Raw genomic sequence first — 17,933 nt, 5'->3', positions numbered from 1 at the left:
GGGGGGTGGGGTGGAGTGGAAATGGGGGGGGGGGGGGGTGTTGGTGTTTAACTGCAGGTGAGGGAAGGGCAGGTGCTGGCTGACAAATAATTCTTTGTTCTTTATTACCCAGGACAGAAGCTATAATGCTGCCTGCTTTATGCACAATGAGTTTGCGCTTGCAGTACTGAATCCTGAAATTTTTATGCATTCATTGGTGTGATGTGCGTTTTGCTGGCAAGGTCCATACTTAATCCTCCATGTTAGACATCCTAATCAACAATGGCTCACGAGGCCACTTCAAGAGCAGGAACCAATTAAAGATAGCAAGTTTCCTTTTCTAAAAAATATTAGGGAAACAATCCAAATTTTAATGATCATGCACAATTTTGCAATCACTTTTACTGGTTCAAGCTTTTTATTAAATTTCTAGCATTCGAAATCTTCAATTGTTATGGTGGGGCTTGTACACACATTCTCTGAATAATTAAACAATACTACCTGTTCCTGTTATTTAGAGCGGTGATGATAATCAAACTATTATTAAGTTCTGCTTTTAGAAAAAGGCTCAGATAGTGAACCAATGTCACAGCTTCACAAGAAATGTCATGACAAATGCTCTGCGATATTTAGATGCCTTGGTACTTGATGCCACTAACCTCTATTTTAATGGTTTGACCAAGCAAATTAACCATAACATAGATTAACATCAAAACAGCATCGATTATCAAAGCATACCAGGATTCAAACTTTGACGGGGTAATCTGGTATTTCAGAATTATTTTCCAGATTAATTGACTTTCAGCTGCTTACAAAGGCACATTTCCCGTTGTAATTAATTGTCGAGCAATGGCAGCTTATAAACTTGAAAATTCCTTTCTGAAAATTGGAGCTAAACAGTGCATTGCAAATCGTTTCCATGACTGCACTTGCATGGTTGTTTACCCTCAATTTGCATAATTTGTCTATTCTGCGGGAGTTTCTGGGCTGCCTAATGGAGCATTTGTACAAGGGCAACAGTGAAGGCTGATTTAAAGGGCTCGAGCAGCCATTTAAGCTGTGATATTTCCACCTGCGATAGAAAGGGAGGGTGTTTCAGCTGAGGATTCCTTCTCAACTTCGCCTCCCACACTCACAGAGCCCAGAGTTTAGTTTAGTTTAGTTTAGAGATACAGTGCTCTTCAGTCCAAGCAGACGAGTGATCCCAGTACACTAACACTATCCTACACACTAGGGACAGTTTTACAATTTTCACCAGCCAATTAACCTGTACGTCGTTGGAGTGTGGGAGGAAACCAGAGCCACCTGGGCAGAAACCTATGCAGTCACGGGGAGAATGTACAAACTCCATACAGACAGCACCTGTAGTCAGGATCAAACCGGAGACTCTGGCGCTGTGAGACTGCTACTCTGCTGCTGCTGCACCATGCCGCCCTCTGAGTTCATCTGACAGGAAGAGGCAGAAATTAAGGCAACAACACAGCTTCCTGCGTTGTAGCAGGAGAGAGGAGGAATCGTAACATTTCACTTTGCACCTGATCATTTCAAAGGCAGGGCTACCAACAATGTAGTCGTCTTGATAATGACACAAAGTGTTGGAGTAACATCTCGGGAGAACATGGATAAGTTATGTATCGGGTCGGGACCCTTCTTCAGACTCACAGAACTCCCTTCGGAGTCAGGAGGAGAACTTCTTCAAAGTAGGCACACCGTGAGGAGATTTTGCAGTGGAGCAGTAAAATGTAGCGACAAGGAATTGCAGATGCGGGTTTACAAAAATAGTGGCACAGTGGTTAGTCCCCCTGCAAAATAAGAGTCTGAGGAAGTGTCCTGACCCAAAATGTCACCTATCTCTGTTCTCCAGAGATGCTGCCTGACCAGTTGAGTTACTCCAGCACTTTGTGTCTTGATAATGCATTGATTTAGATGATGTGCTTGAGACTCCGCAGTCAGCCCTGAACTCACAACCTTCTGTCTGAGAGATAAGAATGAGACCATTTATTCTTTACTCCATTTTCAGGATGTGTGCATCACTGGCAGGCTGGCATTTTACATTACCTTAGTTTTGTTTGGAGATACAGTGTGGAAACCAGCCTTACAGCCCACCGGATCTATGCCGACCAGCAATCATCCGTTTACACCAGTACTGTATTATCCCACTTTCTCATTCACTCCCTACATGTTAGGGGCAATTTTACAATGGTATATTAACCCTACAAACCTGCATGTAGGAGGAAACTGGAGCACCCAGAGGAAACCCACGAGATCACAGGGATATAATAATAATAATAATATAATAAACATTTATTTTTTATAGCGCTTTTCCAAATGCTCAAAGACGCTTTACAAAAACAGTCAAGACATAAAAACAAACAGACAAACTATCCTGACGGAGAAGCGGCGAACAAACAGCGCCAGCGTCCTCTCACGTCAGGGTCCGGCAGTAGACAATAAAGAACACAAGACACACAATTACATTTTTTAACACAAACAGCCATCACAGTGATTGCTCCAGGCACACCCTCACTGTGATGGAAGGCAAAGAAAAGTCTTATCTCCTCCTCATTCTTCTCCCGTGGTGCCACGAGGCGATCAAGGCTCCCGACTTTTGAAGCCCCCACCGGGCGATGGAAAGGGATAACATGCAAAATCCACACAGACAGCATCCAAGGCCAGGATTGAACCTGGGTGTCTGGCGCCGTGAGGCAGCGGCTCCACCAGCTGTGCCATCATATTACAAATCCTTAATTAGCCTTGCGTAAGTGGTGTGAGCTACATTCCCGAACTCCTGCAGTTATTCCAATGGGATGTCCAGAGTGCTGTTGTCTGGGATGTTCTAGGATTTGGACTCAGGATCAAGCACATTGGATGGGCAATAAATGTACACGTCAAGATGTGCAATCTGGTGGGGAATCTGAAGGTGGTGGTGCTTCCAAGTGCCTGAGCCATTGCCTTTCTTGGTGGTCATGGTCAAGGGTGTGGGAGGTGCTGTAGAAAACCCTAAGTAAGTTACTGCATGGTAGTGTAAAAACTGTAGGGCCACTGTGCACTAGATTAGAGTTTAGAGATACAACATGGATAAATAGGCCCTTCAGCCCACAGAGTCCACACCGACCATCTATCACCATTCATTCACCCTAGTTTTACCACTTTCTCATTCACTCCCTACACATTGGGGGCAATTTACAGAGGCTGTAATCTAGTCCTATATTATTCCCAGTTAGGGGAAATTTTACAGAAGCAAATTAACCTTCAAACCTGCACATCATTGGAGTATGGGAGGAAACAGGAGCACCTGAAGAAAGCCCACACAGTCACAGGGAGAACGTACAAATTCTGTACAAACGGCATCCGCAGTCAGGATCATAAAGACACTATGGCATGTTAGCTTCTGCATTAAACTTTTTCACATCTCAATCTGAAGCACTCTATGTTTAAAGGTTAATTGGAAATTGTGAGTTTTGGCCCACAAGTACAGTGGGAATATTTAACTTGAGGAACTCCTCAGAAAGATTCCTGCCATCATTATTTATTTTATTCATATTCTCTTATGACATGGAAAGAGGCCATTTGGCCAGTCGAGTCTGCCCCAGCTCTTGGGGCATTCCCCTTGCACCCTTTCACCCCGATATATCCCTGAAACATTCTCTCGCATTGCCCATCATTGCTGCCCCTCTGCACCCCCTCCACCCTATCTCACCTGACCCCCACCTACTCTTGGGGGTGACATAATAGCCAATTACCCTAATTAGCACATCTTTAGATTGTGGGAGGAGAGAGATCACCTTGGAGAAAGCCACAAAGATCACGGAGAGATCGTGCAAACTCCACCCAAACAGCACCGAAGCTCAGAGGCGGCACAGTGGTGTAGCGGTAGAGCTGCTATCTTACAGCGCCAGAGAACTAGGTTTAATCCTGACTATGAGTGCTGTCTGTACAGAGTTTATACATTCTCCCTGTGACCGTGTGGGTTTTCTCCGGGTGCTCCGGTTGCCTACCACACCCCAAAGACATGCAGATTTGTAGGTTAATTGGCTTCTGCAATTATCCCTGGTGTGTAGAATGCAACTAGTGTATGGGTGATCACTGGTGGGCATGGACTCGGTGGGCTAATGGGCCTATTCTCACACTGTGTAACTAAATCAAACTACATTTTTTTAAAGTCGAACCCAGCCTGACGAGGTGGTGAGGCGGGTGCTCTGGGTGTTGCAGCAAAGAGCCCCCACCACTGCTGCTGAATGCATAGTTTTTCCACTCAATGGAGCCCCAACACTGCTGCTGAATGCACAGTGCTCCCACTCAATGGGCCCCCAACACTGCTGCTGAATGAACAGTGCTCCCACTCAATGGGCCCCCAACACTGCTGCTGAATGCACAGTGCTCCCACTCAATGGGCCCCCAACACTGCTGCTGAATGCACAGTGCTCCCACTCAATGGGCCCCCAACACTGCTGCTGAATGCACAGTGCTCCCACTCAATGGGCCCCCAATACTGCTGCTGAATGCACAATGCTCCCACTCAATGGGGCCCCAACACTGCTGCTGAATGCACAGTGCTCCCACTCAATGGGCCCCCAACACTGCTGCTGAATGCACAGTGCTCCCACTCAATGGGCCCCCAACACTGCTGCTGAATGCACAGTGCTCCCACTCAATGGGCCCCCAACATTGCTGCTGAATGCACAGTGCTCCCACTCAATGGACGGCCGACGGCAACTGGCTTTGGATGAGGCCACGGTTCTCACCACAGACAAGGCCGCATCTTTCTGGGGAGATTCCTACAAGCTCAGTGACATTGCTCCTGGCTTGCCTGCCACTGCGCTACTGCACTCCGCAGCCTGGTGACAAAAACATCATCAAGCAGCAGCAGCAAAGTGAGTGGAGAGGAGACAGAAGGGACATTTCAGAAACCTGTAGAGATATATGTCAGCTTTCATCACATTCTCAACTTTCTATAAAATCCAGTCGAGGCAAATCTTCCCGCCACGGGGTGAAGTACATGAAAGAGACAGGTTGCAAATAGAATGTGAACTCTTTGCGCCGGAAAGCCTTTTTGAAAAATACTTTGAAATCACACTTATATTGCACAGTGCCTAAATAATTGATTTATTTGAACTGGAGAGAGGCAAGGGAGTCAAGACTTTAGACTTTAGAGAAACAACTTGGAAGCAGGCCCTTCTGCCCAGCAAGTCTGTGCCGACCAGTGATCCTCGTACACCAGCACTATCCTGCACACCAGGGCCAATTTACAATCTTTTTTACCAAAGCCAATTAACCAACAAGCCTGCATGTCTTTGGAGTGTGGGAGAAAACCGGAGCACCCGGAGAAAATCTACGCGGGTTCGGGGAGAACATACAAAATGCGTACAGATAGCACACATAGTCAGGGTCAAACCTGGGTCTCTGGCTCTGTATGGCAGCAACTCCATCACAGCTCCACTGTGCCGCCCCAAGATTCAAGTGTCTGTTTAATTGTCATATGCACCAGCAATGGAACAATAAAATCCCTACTTGGTGGGGCTTTAAAAGCACATTAATGCAACATCACAATAAATAAATGTACAATATTCAATGATACAATAAGTTATCAGTCATACTTGCTAACCACACCATAACAGCACAAACTGAAGTACATAGTGCAGCAACCACAATGTCCATAGTCGTTCATTGTTGAGGTAGATTTGTGGTTAGGGTTGTACAGTGTGGTTCAAGAGCCTGACAATTGATGGGAAGAGGCTGTTCTTGATCCTGCAATGGTTCTCAGACTCCTGTAACATCTTCATGATAGTCGCATTGAGATGAGTGTGTGGCCAAGATGATGTGGGGCCTCGATGGCTTCCTGTTGATCCCTTCAATAATAGGGAGGTGAATACCTGTTTGGACCGGGCAATGCCCACCAATTTCTTCAGCCTCCTTCATTTGAGTCACCAAACCAGGCCATGATGCAACCAGTCGGTGTGCTTTCTGAAGCATAACTGTAGAAGTTCAGAGTATTTGGTGACATGCTGGTTCTCCTCAAACTTCGGCAGTGCTGGTGAGCTTTCTTTGTGATTACATTAATATGCTGGGCCCAGGACAGATCATCAGAGATGTGCATACCCAGGAACTTGAAGCAGTTTACTTTCTCATTGATGAAGACAGATTCACGGCTTTGCCTTCCTAAAGTCCACAATCAGCTCCTTGGTCTTGCTCATGCTCAAAGTAACTGTTGTTCTGACATCATTCAGTCAGATTACTGATCTCTCTCCTGTGCTCTGACTTATCATTACCCTTTACTCTTCCAGCCATGTTGGTATTGTTGGCGAATTTAAAGATGGCATTGGAACTATGTCTGGTTACACAGTCATAGATATAAACTTCGTGCATGGACATAATAGGTTTAGAGGGATATGGGCCAAATGCAGGCAGGTGGGACTAGTGTAGATGGGACATGTTGGTCGGTGTTGGGAAGTTGGGCCAAAGGGCCTGCTTTCATGTTTCATGACTCTATGACTCTATAGAGAGAGTAGAGCAGGGGGGCACACAGCCTTGAGGTGCTGATGGTCAGTGAAGTGGAGGTTTTGCTTCCAATTTGTACTGATTGAAGTCTGCCGTTGAAGAAGTTGAGGATCCAATTGTATTGATCCAATGATTCCCACCAGTGGGAACACTTACAGCTTCCCTCAGGAACTACTTCGTCCCCTCTGTTATCAGGCTCATGAACGGCCATTCCATAAGCTTGATTTACCTCTACCCCATTAAGGATTTTGGACTTTGGCTGAGGAACTGATGTGCTACAATGCACTACAATGCTGAGAACTGTATCCTGCACTCTGTATCTTACCCTTTGCTCTATCTATTGTATTTGAGTTTGACTTGCATGTATTTATGCATTGTATGTCTGATCCGCAGGGATAGCATACAAAACAAAGTTTTTCACTGCAGGAAGGAACTGCAGATGCTGGTTTAAACTGAAGATGGATACAAAATGTGCATTGGTACGTGTGACAATAATAACCCTAAACCTAATGCTAAAAGGAATTGTCAAGGTTTGGATAATTATATACTTTATAAATTAATTTATAAAGTAATTGACAAAATTTGTCTGCCAGTCGAAAAACCAAAGGCAAGACTTTCTGTAAAAGAAGTGCTAATACCTCAGGGAGAGAAAATAGCTGCATTTATAACAATGTGCTAACACATTGATTTCAATTACTGCTCCTCTCTACCTGTGCTCATTACAATCTTCCTGGATCCCAGGGTTCCAGTGATAATCAAATTCTCGTTTAACTGCAATTATTTTCCATTACCACCTTTCTTTCAAACTTAACTTTGTTAAATGTTTTATGAATGTTTCACATAGAAACAGCAATAGTTTGAAGTTTTTTAATTTGTTTTTCGCTTGAAGTAGAATTCTTAGCTTTGTCTCTACAACATGAGCAAGAAATCCCATTCTTTTATTACAATCCTATTGATGCCAATAATACAATCTCATATTGTAGAGAAGGGTTCTGACCCAAAGCAACACCTATCCATGTTCTCCAGAGAGGCTGCCTGACACACTTAGCTACTCCAGCACTTTATGTCTTCTTTCATATTGTAAACTAGCCTCAGCTCTGTAACATAGACACGAATAGTGAAAGGCTTGGATGGAGTGGATGTGGAGAGCATGTTTCCACTAGTGGGAGAGACTAGGACCAGAGTCATAGACTCAGAATTAAAGGACAATCCTTTCGGAAGGAGATGAGAAGGAATTTATTTAGTCAAAGGGTGGAATATTCTGCCACAGGCTGTGGAGGCCAAATCAATGGATATTTTTAATGGACGAGATAGATAGATTCTTGATTAGTGAGGATGTCAAGGGTTATGGGGAGAAGGCAGGAGAATGGGGTTGGCGGAAGAGATAGATCAGCCATGTTTGAATGGCGGAGTAGACTTGATGGGCCGAATGGCCTAGTTCAGCTCCTATCACATGACCTTAAGACCTTGTGAACAGGTACAAAACGAGTTCATTTATTTTCTCCTGCCTCTCCATGCCACATTGCAATTTGTGAATGTTAATAAAACATAATCAGAAGTAAAAGCAGAATGAAAGTGTGTGAAAATGATCTCCATCATATTCTGAGGCTGAATTGTAAAAACAGAGTCATTCCCTCAATCACTAATGTAGAAGTTTATGTTATTTCTTAATACATTAACACCTTAAATAATGTCATATTTTGCATCAAAATAAAATTAAACTAAACGCAAGGCCATAAAAAATGATGAATCTATGAAGAGACTTTGCTCCAGAACTTTGCTCCGATAGGCTATTAATTGCTTGAAAAGGAAGTTTTTGTGAATGTGCTCCATAAAATCGTGACAATGCAATATTACAGGGTGCAGGATATCCAAATACTATCAGTCACTCATTCTAGTTGTTTACCATGTATCATTGTCAGGGGAAACGATGCAAATTGTGCAACACTAAATCAACACAAGGTATGACAGACTCAACCTTCAGAACTACAAACGCTCCGATTATCTCACCAAATCTTCCCGTCAACTCTGAGCATAGTAATGAGAGCAATTTAACCCTCCCCACTCCCGTTAATAATGACCAGTCCTTCAGCAGATTAAAACAAAGCCGAGGTTGGAATGGTCTCACGATGTTTCAGTTTAATAATCATTACCTTAAAAGGAGGACAGTGCAAGATTATTACAAAGAGAGTGGTGGGTGCACAGAACGTGCTGCCAGAGGTGCTGGTGGAGGCAGATATGATAGCAGCATTTAAGAGGCTTTTAGATGGGCTGATGGATAAGCAGAGAATGAAAGGATATGGATCACGTGCTGGCAGAGAGGTTCATTTTAACATGGCATTATGTTCAGCATGGAGATTGTGGGCTGAAGGACCAGTTCCTATGCTCTACAGTTCCGTGTTCTATGTCCTCATAGCATCTAGCAATACAGTGTAGCAATCCCTTGGTACTTACGCCAGAAATACTGCATTGGAGTATTATGCCAGATTAGACCAGGCACAAAGTCAACAAGGGCAACAGCTTGTTAAACGCTAGGTTCACAGTATGAAGATCAGCAAGATTTGCAGGAGAAGTAAAAGGCACAAAGTGCTGGAGTAACTCAGCGGGTTAGGCAGCATCTCTGGAGAACATGGACAACTGATGTTTCTGGTCAGGACCCTTCTTCAGACTCTTTAGAAAGTTGGAGGAGTCAAAGGAGAAGTTGTTGAAGGTGAGGACGTTATGCTTCTTTGGAGGAGTGTTAGTAAAGGGAAACTGATTGGGTCTCTGTTCGAGGAAGAACCGGAGGACTGGGAGACTTTTCTTGTGAGAGACGGAGGTGTAACGAGACTGGACGTCCATGGTAAATGTAAGACAATGGGGGCCTAGAAATGATAAGTCATTCAAGAGTTGAAGAATGTGTGATGTGCCTCGGATGTAGGTCGGAAGAGACTGGACAAAGAGGGATGGGATGGAATCAAGGTATTTGGAAATGAGTTCTGTGGAGCAGGAACAGACAGAACCAATGGGTCTGCCAGAGCAGTCCGGTTTGTGGATTTTGGGAAGGAGATAGAAGAGGACAATGCAGGGCTGGGGAACTATAAGGTCAAAGGCTGTGGAGGGGAGATTGCAGGGGGCTCACTGCCAGAGAAAATTGTGAGGTCAACGTATCTAAAAAAATTACGGTCTTTATTAAGTTCCCAATTATTTAATATATATAATTTATTATATATAATTGAATAGGCGGATCAGTTGTTGTTGGTGCTTTTGAAATCTTGCAATAGTTTTGGAGTTTAAAACAATAGCAAATTTGTTATCTTTTGACGGGTAGCTGTAAATAATAATTGTCTTTCTGCTGACTGGTTAGCACCTAACAAATGTTTTTCAGTGTGCCTCGGTACACGTGACAATAAACTAAAGTAACTAAACTAAACTAACTAATTAAACTTAAGTTCTCATTGTTCTTACATACGAGATGAAATGTATTGAGAAAGGCAAATGATTCCCTTGGACACAAAGGGCTGATTTCTTTATCATTTTTTTCTTTTATATTATTAACAAATTTGTAGTTAAAACTGAAGAAATGTTTTTTAAATGTAAAAATAATTGGATTTGAAGTGGTTCAAATATAATTCTGGAATTGTACATCAGTTAATTCTGGAATTGTACAGCAGATTTTTTTTTCTTTCAAATATCACAAGTTAATTATAAAGAATATTCACATCTCTGTCCAAGCATGAAAGTAGATAATAAAACATAAACTCCATTTTTTACTGTCACTCCTTGCTATTTCATGAATTAAATGCCAGGTGAATTCATATATCTCTGCTTTCAATAGATGCTCTTTTCTCTGTCACATAAAAAATTTCCTGATCCCAGTGAAGGGAACAATCTCTCATTTCATTTCCTGCTTTATCCACTTAAAGAAATATAATCTGTTTACCTCTTTGTATATAGTTTTTATAAAGAGGAAATATCCTTTTTAATCTCTGATAATAGTATTGGATGCCCTTAAATATTGTTATAGGATCATCTATTTGAAGCTTTTGTTTAATTTCATTATTAAAGTGATTTTTTAACAGTAGCATAAAACTAATGTGAAATTATAGTGTGGAGTAGACATTTCCAGACAATATCTTTATAAGATAACATTACAATAATGTTTTCTTTGCTGAATGACAACTAAATGTACAACTAAATAATATGGCCTAAAGAAGAGTTTCGACCCGAAACATCATCTATTTCTTTTCTCCAGAGCTGCTGACTGACTTACTGAGTTACTCCAGCATTTTGTGTCCATCCTCTAAATAACATGGTCTCTCACATTTACATTTTTGACTGCAGCAACTCTAATGAGAAATGGCCTTTTTTACTTGCTACCTGAAGAAGCTGCTGAGGTACATAAAATAGATTGCATAGTACCAGCTTATATTTGCCATTGGTTTATTATTGTCACATGTACTGAGATACAGTGAAAAACTTTGCTTGCTATTCGACAAATCATAATATATGAGTACAATCAAGCCATACACAAGCACAACAAATAGTGCAGAAAGAAAAATGCCAGGATGTAGAATATAGTGTTACAACATTATAGCGATACTGTCAGTTTAGTTTTAGTTTAGAGATAAAGCGCGGAAACAGGCCCTTCGGTTCACCAAGTCCGCGCAGACCAGCGGATCGCTATACTAGCACTATCCTGCACACTGGGAACAATTTACAATCTTTATCAATTTAGTGTGGAGGATGTTTGGTCTCCTGTCTTCACTGGTGGCGATCTGTGGGTCTGGAAGTCAAGGGTCTAGTGGCAGAGGGAGTTGCTGAGACCTAGGTCCAGAGCTTTGGAGATAAGTTTAGTTGAGACTAGACCAAGTGGACCCGTTGGGCCCAAATCTCTCCTGCATTGGTGCAGCACCCTCCCCTCCCCCTCCCCTCCCCCTCCCCTCTCCCCCTCCCCCTCTCCCCCTCACCCCTCCCCCTCCCCCCTCTCCCCCCTCACCCTCTCCCCCCTCCCCTCCCCCTCCCTCCCCTCCCCCTCCCTTTAGTTTAGTTTAGTTTAGAGATGCAGCACGTAAACAGGACCTTCGGCCCACCAAGTCCAAGCCGACCAGTGATCCCCGCACATTAACACTATCCTACATGCACTAGGGACAATTTTACATGTATACCAAGTCAATTAGCCTTCAAACCGGTACGTCTTTTGAGTGTGGAAGGAAACCGAAGATCTTGGAGAAAACGCACGCAGGTCACGGGGAGAACGTACAAACATCGTACAGACGGCGGCCGTAGTCAGGATTGAGCCCGGGTCACCGGCGCTGCAAGCGCTGTAAGGCACCAACTCAACCACTGTGCCACCGTGCCTCCCCGAGACCGATCAGCTATGATTGAATGGCGAAGTGGACTTGATGGGCCGAATGGCCTAATTCTGCTCCTATAATTTAATAATTTATGAACATGAGGAACAATTACATTTTAGAGACACAAAAAGCTGCAGATGCTGGAATCTTGAGGAGTTATCAAGGAAAGAGACACCAATTCAAAGCATTTGTCTTTCTGCTGGTGAATGCATGCTCAGTTGTATGAAGGTTATAAATGGTGTTAGCTGCATTGTTCATCTCCAGCTTGGCATCTTTTCTCCTGTTGACTGATATCACAATTTGCTGATCTGTATTTTTCCACTGGGAGATTGAGATTGCACGCACTAATGCCTTTCCCAAAATGTGCCATTCACACTTCAATGTACACTGGCATTTGCGATGTCACTGACATTGAAGTGTCCTAGATCACAAGAATAACAAACTGAAGTTCCTATGAGTCTCCTGACTATTACCAGTGTAGGACCCATTAGTGGATGTTTCTCCATCTGCACAGGCATCAGTAACCACAAAGCATGTGTGAAAGAGCAAGGAATCTCGGCCCTTACTCCTCACTGTTGGGATATCATGTACTCAGGCCATTGAATTTTTCACTGAGAACAGGATTGATTGAGGATTTAATTAATGAGGGTGATAGGGGTTATGGGGAGAAGACAGGAGAATGGGGTGCAGAGAGAAAGACAGATCAGCCATGATTGAGTGGCAAAGTGGACTTGAAGGGCCGAATGGCCTAATTCTGCTCCTATAACTTAATAACTTAATAATTGAACCTATGAGGAACAATTACAACATCTTAGAGACCCAAGAAGCTGCAGATGCTGGAATCTTGAGCAAAGCACAAAGTGCAGGAGTAACACAGAGGATCAGGCAGCATCTGAGGAGGGAGTGGTGCTGGTTCGAGTGCCGACCCATCTTCAGACCTGACCCGAAACGTCACCTATCCATTCCCTTCACATACAGGAACTTCAGATTGTTCTTCCTGTGACCGAGGACACTTACAATTCAGTGACATCTTAAATGCCAGTGTACATCGAACTGTAGTGCAGGATGCTGCCAGATCGGTTGAGTTACTCCAGTGCTTTGTGTTTTACTCAACATTGTGGAGGGAAGGTTTTGAAAAGGTTTTTGAAAGTGCGGGGAAATTAAGCAGGTCAGATGGCTTGTTGGGGAAAAAAGTTCTCAAGGAGTGGAAACTAGTGACTCAGGGTTGTAAAACCACAGGGGGGTGAGGGCAGTTAAATAAACAAAAGCCACTTGAGAATTCAACTTACTGTTGGAAATTGCTCAGTCTTATGTGAAAGTTGTTAGGGCAGCTAATCATATATATTAATGGGGAGCCATTCAAATTCTCTGCAATACTTATGTTACATCACATGTGTTATGGATTAGCCACATGGAAGGCAAGATTCAAAGAGGCAGAGGGTGCAAACTTGTATATAGTGGTGAAGAATGTTGCCTTTGATTAGTAGGGGGAGGAAGGATAGTTTTAGATTTAGTTTAGAGACACAGCATGGAACCAGTCCCTTCTGCCCACCAAGTCCACGCCAACCATCGATCATCCATACACTAGTTCTTTGTCATCCTACTTTCGCATCTTATTTACAGAAGCCAACTTACAGAGGCTAATTAACTTACAGACGCACATGTCTTTGGGATGCGGGAGGAAACCAGAGTACCCAGAGGAAACCCGCACGGTCACAGGGAGAACGTGCAAACTCCACGCAGAGAGCACTTTCTCACCCACTCTCCACACATTAGATTTTGCAGAGGCCATTTAACCTACAAACCCAACACGCCTTTGGGATGTGGGATGAAACCTGAGCACCCGGAGGAAACTCACGCGTTCGCAGGGAGACCGTACAGACAGCACCAGAGCTCAGGATCGAACCTCGGTCTCTGGCGCTGTGAGGCAGCACCTCTACCTCAGTGCTGCATTACACAGTGGCTCATATGTACTTTGTTATTTTGGTGGGGTCCTCATTTGCAGAGATTATCACAGGATGATTTGATAAACATTAATGAATGAATGAATGAATGAATGAATGAATGAATGAATTAATACGTTTATTGGCCAAGTATGTACACATACAAGGAATGTGCCTTGGTGCTCCACTCGCACGTAACACCACAAACATACAGTAAACAATTAAGAATAAAGCATAAAACATTAAAACATTAAGAATACAACATGACGGTTTAAACATGTGAGTGAAATAAACCAGAGCAAAAAGAGACTACAGACTTTTGGTTATTGAGTGGAGCTACTACTCGCGGGAAAAAAAGCTGTTTTTATGTCTGACTGCGGCTGCTTTGACAGTCACCTTCCAGTGGGAAGTGCTTCAAAGAGTTTGTGGCCAGGGTGAGAGAGGTCAGAGATGATCTTGCCCACTCGCTTCCTGGCCCTTGCAGTGTACAGTTCGTCAATGGGGGGGAAGGTTGCAGCCAACAACCTTCTCAGCTGATCGATCGATCCGTTGCAGCCTCCGGATGTCGTGCTTGGTGGCTGGGCCAAACCAGACCATGATGGAGAAGGAAGATGCCAGGGTAGAAGCAGGTACACCATTCCCCAGATAACATAAAATTGTATTAATTTGTCACTGCTACAGCCCAGTGCTGATTTACATTACCTGTAGTTCAATAGGTCTGCACTCCTGGCTCTACGGTACAATCATTCTGTAATCTCAAGGATAGCTATATAATGTAGATTTAAATGATAGGGCTCAAATGATGCATAACATTCATTTTCATGCTTGGTGTGTATCACCAAGCACCCTCTCTTCTTCACAGTGGAAAGGATTCTCTTAAAAAAAATCATTAACACGCAAATACACCACAAATATATAACGGCATATTTTTCAAACTCGAGACAATTTAAACATTTTTATTAAAATAATAAACATTTTGTTCCCTTGAAGCAATAGAAAGGAATGCAGTAGATCTTCTTTATGATTACGTTCTGATTTAAAGATGACCTCTAATGCAGCGCCTACTTTTATGGTCTCTTCACTAATAGAAAATACGTGTAGAGTACAATGTTGATAACGCATCCCCTCCCTTCCCAAGAGCATGATCTTTAATCCCAAAGCTTTATAATGATATAAGATCCCTTACAATGAATAAAAGACTTTGGGTAAGTTCGGACGCACAAGAAAATGCAGCGAGCATTGGAAGCAGGTTTAATAGATGAAGCGTTTTAGGAGAAATGCATGTCTCAAATTTTCCATGTAATTACAATGTGCCTACATTTACATTTCGATTACATTAATTAATATTAATATTCTCACATTTATTGACAAAATGGATAGCCTTGAGGTTGAAGGGTGGAAACTTCAACAGGACATTAAGAAGGCAATAACAATAAGATGGCAGAGGTCTGTCATTGAAGCTGCCTGATCACCTTATTAACCTTATTAAAATAATTAACACTAAGCAACCCATGAATAACATACATTAATTTCTTAACAATTAATATAATGCCATGGGTAATAAAAGATGCTTTGTTCTATAACATAATTCAGAAATCTTTTAAATCAACAATAGAGCCTTGTGGATTTAAAGGAGCCAATCTTTCACAGCATGGATCACAGAGACAAAATGTTGTTTCACCCTGTGCTACACTTTACTTTACTTTAGACTTTAGAGATACAGCGTGGATCATTGATCACCCTGTGCTCTAATACCATCCTACACATTAGGGACGATTTACAATTTTTACAGAAGCCAATTAACCTACAAACACTCACGTCTTTGTAGCGTGGGAGGAAACTGGAGCACCTGGAGAAAACCCACATGGTCACAGGGAGAACATACAAACTCCATACGGATAGCGCACGTAGACAGGATTGAACCCAGGCTCTGGCGCTGTAAGGCAGCAGCTGACCGCCATGCTACTGTGCCGGCATACAATATATACAAATCATGGGGATATTGATTCATGATAACTATAGAAATAAAACTATGGATAGATGTTTTGATCATTGAAGATCAGAGGAAGAATAGTCCCTGAAGGTCTATAACTCCTGGAGAGTGGCAACATAAGAAGGTAGATATTAAGGTATGCTCACCTTCATAGCTCAGGGCATTGAGTATATGAGTCAGGATGTCATAGATAGATACAAAGTGCTGCAATTACTCAGCCAGAACATTTTACGTAGGATAGAAAAATCAAATACGAATGGGCACAGATTTAAGAATTAGAGGGGCAAAGTTTAAAGGAGACTAGACCAAGTTGACCCATTGGGCCCAAACCTGCATTGGTGCAGCACCCTCTCCTCCCTCCCTCTTCCCCTCCCCCTCTCCCGTCCTCGCTCCCTCCCTTCACCCCCTCCCCTCCCCCTCCCCCTCCCCCTCCCCTCCCCCTCTCCCGCCCCCTCCCTCCTCCCCGAACCCTTCCTCCCCTCCCCTCCCCCTCCCTCCAGCCCCCCTCCCCCTCCCTCCCTCCCCTTCCCCGCCCCCCTCCCTTCCCTTCTCCCCTCCTTCCCCCCCTCCCTCCCCTCCTCCACCCCCCCTCCTTACCCACCCCCTCCCCACCCCCTCCCCTCTCTTCTCCCCTCCATCCCTCCCTCCCCCACCCCCCACCTCCCCATCCTCTCCCTCCTCCCTCCTCCCTCCTCCCTCCTCCCTCCTCCCTCCTCCCTCCTCCCTCCTCCCTCCTCCCTCCTCCCTCCTCCCTCCTCCCTCCTCCCTCCTCCCTCCTCCCTCCTCCCTCCTCCCTCCTCCCTCCTCCCTCCTCCCTCCTCCCTCCGTCCTCCATCCTCCACTCCTCCCCCTCCCCTTCCCCCCCACTCCCCCCTCCCCTCTCCCCCTCCCGCCCCCTTCCACCACACCCCACCCTCCCCCTCCCCCTCCCCCTCCCCCTCCCCCTCCCCTCCCCCTCCCCCTCCCCCTCCTCCTCCCCCTCCCCTTCCCCCCCATTCCGACCCCCTCAACCCCCCTTATCCTCCCTCCTCCCCCCTCCCTCCACCCCCCTCCCTCCCTCCCCCTCCCTCCCTCCCTCCCCCTCCCTCCCTAGGAGATAGATTTAAACTTTAAAATGTGAATAACTTAAAAAATATAACACGGATTTCAATGAAACTTCATCCATTAGCACCAAAGGGACGACGGTGAGTAAGGTGAGCCTAAAATGGTCGCGCTATTGTGTACCGTTATGGCTGTAGTTCAGGAACAAACAAACGAGAGTTTTGGTATATAGATGTGCAGAACAAGTTTTTTACACAGAGAGTGAAGAGTGCATAGAAGGTGATTGAAGGTGCATAGAAGGTGCATAGAAAGTGCCAGAGAAGGTGTTGATACTTTTGGATAGGATATGGATGTGCAGGGAATGGGGGGATCCTTTTCTATTGAATGTATCTGTCCAAATATCTCTTAAATGTTGTTGCAGTACTTACCACTTCCCATTTGTGTGAAAAATCATAAACTCACCATCCCCGAAACCAAGCTGATGAATTCTCACTCACTTCCTATATGGTAAAAATGTCATTTTTGAGATAGGAAGATTAAAACGGTGCACGGTATTTTAAATGCAGCTTCACTAAAGCCCCATATAATTGCAGATTCCATTAGGTTCTGCTATTCCTTTCAATGTAATTCACTCTAAATCAGCTGAGTCAGCTTAAAATACTAAGCTATTTCAGAAGGAAATTATCTTCAGTGCCAATGAATTTTCTCCAGTCTTGTGCCTGTCCAAATCTAAAAAAAAATCAGGGCTTGCAACTGGCCAACCTGTCCCTGCCCACCCCTCTCCCACGAATCAAATTAATCAAACGGATGGAAATTTCCATCAATTGTGACCATTTACAAGCTTTTGAGAAAGGTCTTAAAATGAAGCTCTCTTTTCTTAGGTCCAAATCACTACAATGCAGATTTTAAACACATTTGATTATTGCTTTTTAATTCAATAAGAAATTACCAATAACACACAAAATATCTGGCAAATCAATTCAGTTATAATCTTGTTCGTCATGAATGGGAGACTGCTTAAAAGTTGTCTCTTTTCTGTGATAATTCAATTTTTCTGGTATTACTAAAACCGCACCAAGTTAGTACTAAAATTAATGAACAATTTTAAAAGGGTACATTCTCCAGATTCATTTGGGTAAATAT

The sequence above is a fragment of the Rhinoraja longicauda genome, chromosome 8 (genome assembly GCF_053455715.1).
Source record: "Rhinoraja longicauda isolate Sanriku21f chromosome 8, sRhiLon1.1, whole genome shotgun sequence".
Lineage (NCBI taxonomy): Eukaryota > Metazoa > Chordata > Chondrichthyes > Rajiformes > Arhynchobatidae > Rhinoraja > Rhinoraja longicauda.
The sequence above is the reverse complement of the archived record's forward strand: the minus strand, read 5'-3'. Positions refer to the sequence as shown.